Source organism: Barbus barbus (assembly GCF_936440315.1).
Source record: "Barbus barbus genome assembly, chromosome: 45".
Classification (NCBI taxonomy): domain Eukaryota; kingdom Metazoa; phylum Chordata; class Actinopteri; order Cypriniformes; family Cyprinidae; genus Barbus; species Barbus barbus.
The window spans coordinates 3,235,555-3,248,912 of record NC_136723.1 but is presented as its reverse complement, the minus strand read 5'-3'; positions in this window follow the sequence as shown (position 1 = coordinate 3,248,912).

Genomic DNA, 13,358 nt, shown 5'->3' with positions numbered 1-13,358 from the left:
CAAATGTAAAAGCCCTGTATCTTGTGAAGGAAAAGTAAATTCACGTCTGTAAAGTAAAACTCAGGATAAGAAGGTTTAACACTCTTCGGCAATAAAAAAACAATGAAGCACAATTGTTAGTTTATCTAAAGTCATTTTTGCTTATTAGTATGGTTGAACTGGATCATCAAAGGTCAGCAGCAAAGACATTGGTTAATAAAATGGGATTAGATACATTTGTGTTGTTTAACATTTCACTGTTTTAATTCATTTTGATGAATACTAAATCTGTTTTTTGCGAGTAGGATGAATTAATGCATTCACATTTAGTCTAGAACTACAGTAACAGCATGTTCACACAGCGCACTGTCAGTCAATAAATGGGGAAAAAGTAAATGGCGTTACTTTTTGAAAAAGTAACTCAGATATTTTCTTGTAAATTAAAAAGTAATGCGTTACTTTACTAGTTACTTGAAAAAAGTAATATTATTACGTAACTCGCGTTACTTGTAATGCGTTACCCCCAACACTGTGTGTATGTAAAGAAAGATGCAATGTCTAATATGAGCATCCAAGTGCGCTCACATTTATTGTTGCATTGGTGAATTTTCATGGGCAAAACCCAGTCCTTTCAACAGACCATCATTAGGGTAGTGTACCATTTTATTTTTCACAGAAATGAAAATAAGGCTGTGAGGGACAGAAGTACAGTTCTTTCAATGTATTATACTGTTATTTAACAACAACAAAAAACGAGTATTGAGGTGAAGTATGGTATTGAAGTCTTTCTGAAAAAAAATTGGTATCAGGCAAATGCTCCATAAAACAGTTCTGAAAAAAAGGTTGTTAGTTACGTGATCTAGGACCTTTAAATAGTGCATACAATTGCAAAGACCAAGTGTGACTCTCACAGCCTTGTTTTCATCCAGGTTAAATGCAGCATGGTCAGCCCAATCACACGGCAATCTCGTACAAATTCATACGATTATTTGCACAATTCGTATGAATTTGTACGAATGACTTACACCTAGCCCCACCCCTAAACCTACCCGTCACTGGGGTTTAGACAAACCGTACAAATTCATGCGAGTGAGGTCATACGAATTCATATGAATTAGCCACCTCGTAAAATACATACGCATTGGTCATAAGATAGCGTTGGCATGGCATCTAACCTGATTGCATTTGCAAATTTTGTGCAAAAGCGAAAAATTTCAACACACACAAATTTCACATTGAGTTCTGTTGGTCATGCAAATTCAGTGCATTAACCATAAGTAAATAATAAGTAAAGTGTAAGTAACTTTGTAACTACATTTCAACCAGCTCTCATTAATTTGCAACTACATGTCAGCTAACTCTCATTAGAGTATTAGTAGGCTGTTAGGTTAGGGTTAGTATAGAACAGGTTGACTTGCAAAGTTCTAGTCAGTAGAAATAAAAATAAAGTGTTAGCAGAGATTTAGCAGACAGTCAACTAATGACTGCCAGTTTATATGCAGTGGCAAAGTTATTTAGAAATGAATGAAGTTACTGAATATTTGGCTGGACCCAACTTCTGATCTTGGTGAACAAATCAAGATAGAGCTCCTGTTGTCCTTTGTGTTTCCTTCACCCCTCCATCAGCCCAGTGTTTCTGAATCACTGTTCATGACACGGTCTCCCGAGATATTTCTGTTAGTCCTGCTGTAAAGATAGCAAAGTTGCTCATTTTAGCAATAAACTAAAACAATTAATTAAAATAATTATAAATAATAAACAAATTATATATATATATATATATATATATATATATATATATATATATAGTAGTAGTAGTAGTAGCCCTTTATTGTCACTAGTCACGAGTACCAGCGAAATTAGCCATCAACCTGTCCATACATACACAACATACAATATGACAAGGGGGTAGACAGGACAGGAAGACAGGGAATTGAGGAAGAAATACAGCATAACATGAGGAAGGAGGGGGGGGGGGGGGGGGGGGGGGGAATAACCCCCAGACTATGCTCCTTTGGGAGTACAGTGTGAGAACAGGAAAAACAGCCCAGCAACAAAAGCACATAATCAATACAGCATAGACACACGACTTTACAACAGGGGAGGTAATCCAGCTCTGGCAAGCAGCCATCCGGTCCTGCAGCCATTCTCGGCGCTGGTCACAGACCCACTTGTCAGACTGGCGGTACAAAGTGGCGAAGGCGATGGATCGGGGGAGGTGAATGCATATCTGTATATATGTGCGTATGTGTGAAGTGAAGTGAAGTGACATACTGCCAAGTATGGTGACCCATACTCGGAATTCGTGCTCTGCATTTAACCCATCCAACGTGCACACACACAGCAGTGAACACACACACACACACACAGCAGTGAACACACACACAGCAGTGAACACACACACACCGTGAACACACACCCGGAGCAGTGAACACACACACACACAGCAGTGAACACACACACACCGTGAACACACACCCGGAGCAGTGAACACACACACACACAGCAGTGAACACACACACACCGTGAACACACACCCGGAGCAGTGGGCAGCCATTTATGCTGCGGCGCCCGGGGAGCAGTTGGGGGTTCAGTGCCTTGCTCAAGGGCACCTCAGTCGTGGTATTGAGGGTGGAGAGAGTGCTGGACATTCACTCCCCCCACCTACAATCCCTGCCAGCCCGAGACTCGAACCCACAACCTTTGGATTACGAGTCCGACTCTCTAACCATTAGGAATAGTTATTTTTAAAGGAATAGTTTAACCAAAAACAAATATTTCATGATTTTGTTTTTTTCCACCTCAGCCCATCCAAGATGTATTACTTTCTTTCTTCAGCCAAAGATAAATTATTTTGGGAAGCGTTCCAGAATTTTTAAAATGTATTTTTTTTTTTTACCCTAACCCTAAATTTTATAGATGCAATTCAAAACAAAAAAAGTTGTGTAATTTGCGTCACTGGATTACTGTTTAACATATGGTAAAACAGTTGACATATATTAAATGTGTAGCTAGCCTATAACCTTGAACTCTTTCACTGCATACAAATGCAAAACCGCACTGCGCTGGAATTCATGTAATATTTTACTTTTTTTCTTATCCTAACAACATACAGAGCAGTACAGTGCAGCAGGACAGCGTCAAGAATATCACATTTTGGGGACGTGCTTAATGGTATTGATTAATGCAAACGACATAGCATCACACAACAATATCATTCAAATACTTTTATTCAAGAGTAAAACCTCCCTCTCTAATACTTAAAAACAACTGCCCTTCCTATTTTAAAGAAGACATTAGGCCTTCACTCCAGAAAGGCAGAAAAAATAAAGAAAAAGCAAATCTATCAAAGCGGCTGAACACCAACAGACCTCTAAACACACAAACGTAATAACTTTAACATTGCAGAGCTGCAATTTTAAAGGGGTAGTTCACCTAAAATAAAGGTTCTTTATTGGCATCAGTGGTTCCAAAAAGAACCTTTACCATCCATGGAACCTTTTCATTCTACAAAAGGTTCTTTACAGTGGAAAAAGGTTCTTTAGATTATTAAAATGTTGTTCACACTAATAATAATAAAAAAAGGTTCTTCTATGGCATTGCTGTGTAAACCCCCTTTTTGGAAGCTTATTTTTAAGAGTGAAATATGAAAACATTGTCATCATTTACTCACCCTCATGTCGTTCCAAACCTGTATGAGTTTCTTTCTTATGTGAGAACAAAGATATTTTGAAGAATGCTGGTAATCAAGCAGTCGATGGTCCCCACTGACTTCTACAGTATAGTATTTATTTCCCTACTATGGAAGTCAATGGGGACTAACAACTGTTTGGTTCTTCAAAATTCTTCAAAATATCTTCTTTTATGTTCAACATAAGAACGAAACTGCTACAGGGTGAGAAAATGATGACAAAATTTTCATTTTTGGATGAACTATTCCTTTAATTAGTCTCACTATCTAGAGAAACTTCAATAAGGGTCTAAGAATGTAAATTAGAATTAAATTTGAAGTGTCTGTGGCTCATTAAAAATACTACAAATGTTTCTTAATTTTTTTTTAGCTATTTTATCTTATTTTAAAGTTTATTTTGGTCCTATTTTAAATCATTTCAAGCCATTTCGTGGCCTTCTTGGAAGCACGTCAGAGCCTCCTACTGTGTCCCGACTCCCTGATTGAAAACCACCGTTCTCTAGGTTTTGCCATAATTTGCGAACAAACAATTCAAGTCAAATTCTTCCATGACCAAGTGAATCTATAATAAGCACATCAGTCATATACTATACTGTATAGCTCTATACTCTTTCTCAGGAGTGTCCAATCCTGCTTCCTGAGGGCCAGCACCAATTAAACACATCTGAAGCAGCTTATTAAGGCTCATCCAGGCATGAGTGTTGGAGCTAAACTCTCCAGGAGCAGGATTGGACACCCTTAACTGAACTGTATGTCAGCAAGAGACTCATTCATGTCTATTTTTATTTCCTCTAAGAAATTGAAGGCCTCCGATAAGCCTCCTGAACCAGAGAAGTTTCCTCGGGGTGGATCCCAGCCCTCAGACGTTGTAAGCTTGCTGTGGTTCAATAGCAGCACCCTCAGGCCAATGAAAGGGTCATTATCTCACAAATGCGGCCATACCCTCAACCTGTGGTATTCTCCCTCATGACAAAGAAGAAACTGATGTCTGCTCGTTTTACATGACCTGACCTGAAGCTGCCACTTTTTTGTGATTTGTGTGGCAGAGAAAGAAAGGCAGGGGAGGGAGCAGAGAGCGTTGGCTGGGGCGTGGAGGAGAAAGAAAGGAAAAGACAAAAGGAGGCTTTGAAAAGGGCCCTTTTACCCTGCAGTAAACTTTGCCAACCTCTAGATGATTTGCAGTCAACAGAGTACAAAGGCTGCTTAGGGCAGTGCAAAATCCTGCAATGAACGTCAGAGGTTTCAAGAGCGGTCATATCGATGCAGGAAAGGACATCGTTTCTGGTCTGGATGAATGCTTTTCTATGAATCATTACCCAAATACTGTAAATGTATGATGAAATTAATAACAAACGTTCGCTGGTAGAGTTTGAAAGCAGCATGAAAACATTGCCTGCAGCCAGAGTGAAAGAAAAGCTGAAAACAGAGACTATGCAGTAGAAGTGCACATGACATGCCTTTTGCTTACAAGCAGTATACTTTACAAGCAGACTTTGCAGGTTCAGTGTTTGGCAATGGCTGCTGCTTAAGTGTTTATTCTGAAAGCTTAGTTATAAAGTACTTAAAGCTAAATTTAGGAAATTTACAGACAAAGTCTCCTTCAAAGCAGGTCAGTTCAGTTGGCCATCTCGAAAGCGCCCTCAGGCAGCTATTTTCAGTACAGCTCCTATCTAAAGGAATGGAGAAATAAACTATTTGACCTTCTCACATTCCGATGACATATTTCAAATCAGCAATATCAAATAAAATATCAGTTGCCATTTTATGTAATTCTTCCATCACTGTAATTCTGCACTGAGATCTGTGACATGCATTGGAAATTATGCGGCTGGCTAGTTACTATATTCTTAGAAAAGTACATTTTCCTTTCCAAATGTGGATCTTAAATAATAAATAAACTATATTTTACTTATTGATTATATATTATATTTTCACTTTTCATTCCTGTTGCAGTTCCATTTATAAGTAAATTTTATAAATGAAAATAGTGATTAAAACACGTACGTCTGGGAAACACTAACCAAACACTGTCCTGAATCAAACCAAAAAGTGGGCCCTGTGTGAAAAAACTAGCATACTTTTAAAAAGATTATTTTACAGAATTATTACGGGGAAAACATGCTTTAAAATAATAAACTTAAGAGTGAACTAAATGTATATTTTCAGATTTTAGTTAGTAAACACATCAAAAATACTAATTTAAAGCATGACAAAAGATTACGTAAGGAATAATTGACGACGAGCCGTTGAATTATAGAAAAATAATGCACACCAGAGGTGGTGATGCGGCCACAACGCGAAGCGGAGCGATTCAACGGACCGAAGTCAATTATTCCGCTTATACCACGGTTGCCACACCTCAAGACATCGATCAGATGATATATTTCAAGGCATTCGTCCAGTTTTTCTACTTAAAACTCTATTGTGAGTAGGATTATTTCTTCCGCATCTCATCCAACGAGGCCCCTGCTAAATCCAAAACGTAATTTTAGACCGTAACGGAGACTTGAGCCGTTGATAGCAGACTAATGCAGCTAATGCAGTTAATAACTAAATTATGAGAGGAGAGAGAGAGAGAGAGAGAGAGAGAGAGATTACTTCTGTGAGTCTGTGCGTCTCTCAAAAGTGTTCAGCAGCAGTGTCTCTAACATTAGTTATACTGAAACTTGAAGTTAACTTTCTTCACGAACAGCGCCGTTGTTGTTACCTCGCTTGTGAGAAGTCATGTACTTTTTAAGTTGTTAAACTATGTTACTGATAAAATCGTCAGAGTAGCACTAACAACATTAGCCTTATGTTAACGTGTGTGCAAACTGTCTGTTAGGGAGAGAGCGCGGCAGAGATAGCGTATGTGCTTTCCGTACATTATAAAACGTAATTTTGTGGCAAAAACATGAATATAATCTGTCGTTTGTATCCTTATGTTTACTATATTTATTTGTTTGGCCAGTGTCGTGGGTTTTAGTTATTTTGCTGTTTTAGGCTGTAAGGACATTTGAAATAACTAAAATTTTTGCTACCGCTGCATGCCACGAAGTTGCTTGGAACATTTTGCCACAAAGCTCATGTGAAAATATAAGCTTGCAGGAAATTTATCATAACTATAGAAGAGGACTTTCAGTAGAGAGCACTGGATTTTTGTTAGGAAATGTAAATGTAATCCTACAGCAGTATGTGTTGGATGTCTTCTGCGCTGTAGTCTTCTATTCTCAGTGTAGAGCTTTCGAAAATAAACATGCTACCTGGTTTCATTAAAAATGCAATTGTAAATATACAATTTAAGATTAAAGAAACCGCTGTCAGCAAGTGTTCATGTGCACCATTGCTCCTGATCTTTGAATCCACTAACCCGTGATTGTTGCTGTTCTTGTTCCAAATCAACGTGTTTACATCTTAAAGTAAACTGTAAATTTTTGTTTCATTGGTCATTCTTGACCTGCAGCTTTGAGAATCACCACTGAGTCTACTTAGTTTATTAAATCAGGACAGCCTCTCTAATCTGAAAATATGAACCTCTTCCTCTCTCTCAAACACAGAGGTTTGTAAGTTTTTCCGTCTCACAGTGTCTTTCTGCAGCAGTGTCTTTTTCACAGCTGAACAAATAAAAGCTGTTATGTGTGCCTGTGAGAACACTGCATTTTCCAGTTATTCATCAACATCCCATAAAACCAGCACAGGTGTTATCTTAGCAACAGAAGGCCAGAGCAGTTTGCCTAAGCAGAGAGCAGAGTTTGAGCACATATCTTGACACCGCAATAATTCAGCAAGTGTACGGGCCTCTGAATGAATAGGTGATAACAGCCATCTAAAGGTCACCTGACCTCTCCTGTCACTCAAGATTATGATAAGGTTGAGCGACTCAGCGCTGTTTGGCAAGAAAAAATCCATCATATACAACGCTTGCTTTATTTTGAGAAAAACCTAATTGGGTGACACTATGAAAACTCATACTTGATAGTTGCTCACCAATGCAATATAGATATACCTTTTCAAACTGTTGGTTGGATGTCTATAACTGAAGCATATCGGGCATCCAATGCTGATGCTGACCTTGTTTCAGAATTTTAGAATCCATTTCAGCATTAGCATCATTAAAAACTCATGAAGTTTTCTTAGCTCTCCTCATTTTTTGCCTTTGGCCAGAAGCTAAATTTGGAAAGAGTCATGAGTTACAGTGTTTACTCTTCTCAGGAAATTCCTTAGAATGTCCTACTTAGTTGTCTCTGCATATTAAAGAACTAGTTCACCCAAAAAATTTAATTTGCTGAACATGTACTCACGCCATTTACGGTAAGCTGTAGATGAGTTTGTTTCTTTATGGGAACAGATTTGGAGAAATGCAGCATTGCATCACTTGCTCATTAATGGATGCTCTGCAGTGAATGGGTGCCGTCAGAATGAGAGTCCAAACAGCTGATAAAACACCACAATCATCCACAATTAATCCACACCACTTCAGTCCATCAGTTAACGTCTTAAGTAAAAAAGGTGCATGTTTGTAGGAAACAAATCCATCATTAAAAGATGATTGATGCTTGTTTTGTGAAAGCTCTGACACCATCTGCATTTTAAACATTTTAAAGCAGCTGATTAATCCCAGAACATTGCTTTCACTATGTCTACCTAAAATATCCCCATACACCTTATACAAAATTGTACAACCCCAATTCCAGAGGAGTTGGGACGTTTTGTAAAAATGCAATAAAATCGAGAATCTGTGATTTGTTCATTCTCTTTAACTTTTATTTAATTGGCAAAAGTACAAAGAAAACATTTCCAAAGTTTTCATTGACCAACGTAAATGCATTTTGTAAATATACAATTAAATACAAATTTGGATTTTCAACACACTCCAAAAAAGTTGGGACAGAGGCGTGCTTAACACTGTGTCACATCAACCTTCCTTTTAATTACGTTTCATTGTTTGGGAATTGAGGATACTAATTGTTAATGTTTTTCAAGCTAAATTTTTGACCAGGCTCACTTGATAAAAGACTTCAGAAGCTCAGCAGTCTGTGACTGTTGTTATCTGATTCTCCGTTTCATGACTGATCATACATTTTCAATCGGAGTCAGATCTGGACTGCAGGTAGGCCAGTCTAACACATTCACTCGGTCTCTACGAAACCACGCTGTTGTAGCACATGCAGAATGAGAGCTGGCATTGTCTTGATATAATAACCATGGACTTCCCTTGAAAGACATCATGACCAATGTTCCCTCAATTTTTTTTTCTTGCTGAGCAAAACTTTTCTCTATTGGGCCAACATTTTGGCCACCTGAGCAAAAACATTCTTTATACCAGACCCGTACAGTGCGCACACAAAAAAGTGTGTAACTTTTAACTTTAATGTGCTATTTATATTTGATTTGACCCTTGATGTAACTAAATGATGTACATTTTAGGTTACCTGAGAAAACGTGTTTACAGTACAATACACTGCCGTTCAAAAGTTTGGGATCAGTAATTATTTTAAAGAAGTTTCTTAGGCTCATCAAGGCTGTATCTATTTGATAAAAAATACTAAATAATATTTCTGCCTCAAGTGGAGGAGTTTAAGTATCTTGGGGTTTTGTTCACGAGTGAGGGAAGGATGGAACGGGAGATTGACAGACGGATCGGTGCATCTTCTGCAGTAATGCGGTCGATGTACCGGTCCGTCGTGGTGAAGAAAGAGCTGAGCCGCAAGGTGAAGCTCTCGATTTACCGGTCAATCTACGTTCCTACTCTCACCTATGGTCATGAGCTTTGGGTCATGACCGAAAGGACAAGATCCCGGATACAGGCGGCTGAAATGAGCTTTCTCCGCAGGGTGGCTGGGCGATCCCTTAGAGATAGGGTGAGAAGCTCGGTCACTCGGGAGGAGCTCAGAGTAGAGCCGCTGCTCCTTCACATTGAGAGGGGTCAGCTGAGGTGGCTCGGGCATCTGTTCCGGATGCCTCCTGGACACCTTCCCGGGAAGGTGTTCCGGGCGCGTCCCACTGGGAGGAGACCCCGGGGAAGACCTAGGACACGCTGGAGAGACTATGTCTCCCGGCTGGCCTGGGAACGCCTCGGTGTCCCCCCGGAAGAGCTGGAGGAAGTGTCTAGGGAGAGGGAAGTCTGGGCATCTCTGCTTAGACTGCTGCCCCCGCGACCCGGCCCCGGATAAGCGGAAGAAGATGGATGGATGGATGGATGGAATATTTCACAAAATAATATTGTGAAATATTATTGCAATTTAAAATAACAGTTTTCTATTTTAATATACTTTATAAATTAGCATATTAGAATGATTTCTGAAGGATCATGTGGATAATAAATTATGTTTTAATCAATGTTGGAAAAAGTTGTGCTGCTTAATATGGTTTGGGACCTGTGATATGTTCAGGATTCTTTGAGAAATAAAAAGTTAAAAAGAACAGTGTTTATTCAAAATAGAAATTTTGTGTTACAATATACACCACTATTCAAATGTTTTGGGTCAGTAAATGTTTTCTTATTTATTTTTTTAAATTAATACTTTTATTCAGCAAGGATGTGTTAAATGGATAAAAAGTGATAGTAAAGACTTACATTGTTAGAAAATATTTATATTTTTAATTAATGCTGTTCTTTTTAACTTTTTATTAGCCTAATCAAAGAATCAAAGAAAAAAGGTTCCAAAAAATATTAAGCAGCACAACAGTTTCAACACTGTCATTTCTGAAGGATCATGTGACACTGAAGACTGGAGTAATGATGCTGAAAATTCAGCTTTGCATCACAGGAATACACTATATTTTAAAATATATTAAAATAGAAAACCAATATTAGAAATTGCAATAGCCTAAGAGTTCACAATATTACTTTTCCCCCCTGTATTTTGATCAAATAAATACAGCCTTGATGAGCATTAGTGACTCCATTTAAAAAAAAAAAAAAAGGTCAATTGTTAATTAGGTTTATAATATAGGCCTAACATAATATAATAAAATGTCAAAACTTAAGCATTTAAACTGATAGAAGAGAATAGAAAACACACCAAAGCATTTAAACTGAGATCTGTAAGTTAAATATATATATATTAAAAAAAAGAAAACGTGAAAGTGAATTCTTATATAGCTATCTAAACATCCCTAAAGTAGGCCTACAGTTTGCACAATACACCTGTGTGAGACTAAAAATGTCTCCGTTTTTTTACCATTCTGTGCCCATCATCCGCTATTTCCAGCACTTAATCAAGCTACTCTTCTTTAATACATAACATGAGGACGTTTTATTTCACATGTCATTGCGTTGGCTCTCGATTTGAGATATTTCGACGCAACCATTGAAGTATTCGGTTTGGTGCACATCATTCTCTTTCTATGAAACCTGTAAACCGCATTCACTGGTTCTAGCTCTATAGCGGTTTACCCGAGCATTGCAATTCTGTCGTTTTAACTAGAATACAATCAAATGGCTTTCTCAACTCATTTTTAGAGGGAACATTGATCATGACGGCAGTATATTTCTCTGTACAACTCCAATATATGCCTCCATGTCAATGGTACATAACTGAGGTACGCATCGCAATGCATAGACAAAGATACGATACATATGAAGCAGCTAGTGATGCCATTCACACCTATTACAATGCATAGCGATCCAATTCCGATTCGGTTCAACACAATGCAATTCGACGCTATACAATGAAATGGAAAAAATATGATCAGACAGAAAGCAAATCATAAATGAACTTATGTGTCTTCTGACTTTTAAGGCCTCAAGGCCTGTTTCATAAAACAAGTTTACCAAATAGGTCAGGTTTATTTCAGTTAGTCTGACTCATTGTCAAATTATTTGGTTCCATAAAGCAAATTTAACATAGGCCTAGATCAAGTTTAGTTACTGTGGCAACTTATGCTGGAAAGCTAACCTAGTCCAGGGCAGGCTAACTGTCAGAGCTGCTCTAACACTGACCAATAGGAACGCAATGATATTACCACTCTCTCACACACTATTATTGTCACGGTGCACACAGCAAGGATGAACGAGGAACACGGAGACGAGGATAAACGCAAATAACAGTCTTTAATGACTCCAAACAAGGCAGGGCAAGACAAGGCACGGTAGACGCAGACAGGAGCACCAGGGAGTAACGAGTAGACCAAACGAAATCTAACTGAGCAGACAGGACTAAAATACACAGTATAATCATAGATAATTACTAAAACACAGCTTGACAAGAATGAACTAATAATCACTCAACAAGGACAGGAAACAAACCAAATAAGGACACAAGAGGCTGGAACACATGACACACATGACAGAGGACTGACAATTATACCCATGCAGCCTTTCTCTCTTGTTTTATGAAAGCTGTACCTTTTATAGTTAGCAGAACAAATAGCAGAACATTAGAACATTACAATGTAACATTGCTCTTTAAAGCATTAAAATCACTAAATAAAAAGTACATCTGAGCTTAATTAGGACTGTACTAGCCTACATTTTATTTACCCATTACAATAGTCTCGTTACAGTTACTGATATCATAAAAATACACTTATGGGTAGGTTTAAAATTCTACAAAAGGCACATTTAATGTCCAACAACAAATATTTAGCATAATACATATTTCACTCAGAGTTTTTGCGCTCTGTCTGTTTAGCTCGCAGCAGCGCTCTTTCATTTGCGTAAGACTCACCCACTCCTGACAGGATATATTTGCATGACTTTCTAACATTTACAGATGGTAAATATACTTGTGACATGTCAGTTATGCACTGAGGAAAACACAACGTCTCCAATGCATTTAACAGCACAAATATATGCTGGGAAGTCGTGGCCTAATGGTTAGAGAGTCGGAGTTGTAATCCGAAGGTTGCGGGTTCGAGTCTCCGGCCGGCAGGGATTGTAGGTGGGGGAAGTGAATGTCCAGCGCTCTCTCCACCCTCAATACCACGACTGAGGTGCCCTTGAGCAAGGCACCGAACCCCCAACTGCTCCCCGGGCGCTGCAGCATAAAATGGCTGCCCACTGCTCCGGGTGTATGTTCACGGTGTGTGTGTGTTCACTGCTGTGTGTGTGTGTTCACTGCTGTGTGTGTGCACGTTGGATGGGTTAAATGCAGAGCACGAATTCCGAGTATGGGTCACCATACTTGGCTGAATGTCACTTCACTTCACACTTCAAATATATTCGCTGTTTGCCATGGTGGATCGATTTGATCCATGATCGACATTAAAGGGGTCATATGATGCGATTTCAAGTTTCCGTTTCTCTTTGGGGTGTTACAAGCTGTTCGTGCATAGATATGATCCCTAAAGTTGCAAAGACTAAAGTCTCAAACCCAAAGAGATTTCTTTATAAAAGTTAAGACTTGTCCACGCCTTCCTAAAACACCTCATTTAAACACACCCCCACATGTCTACGTCACGATGTGGGAAGATTTTCATAACACCGCCCAAATGTTAATGGAAAGAAAGGGGGCTTGATTTTTATTCTCGCTGTAGTATTGTTGCTGCCGCCGGCGTCATGTCCTGGAGACTCTGTGTTTCGTGGTGAAAGCGAAAGTACTTTGTTTGGGCTTCCATAAGAGGACACAACTAGAAATCAGTGGTGCATTTTACGGAGGACTATTTCCTGAACCTGGAAGAGTAGTCTACAATGCTGGCTTGCTCAAAGGCTGTTTCTATAAAGTGGGGCAATTCCAACTTTATAAGTGAAGTGACATACTGCCAA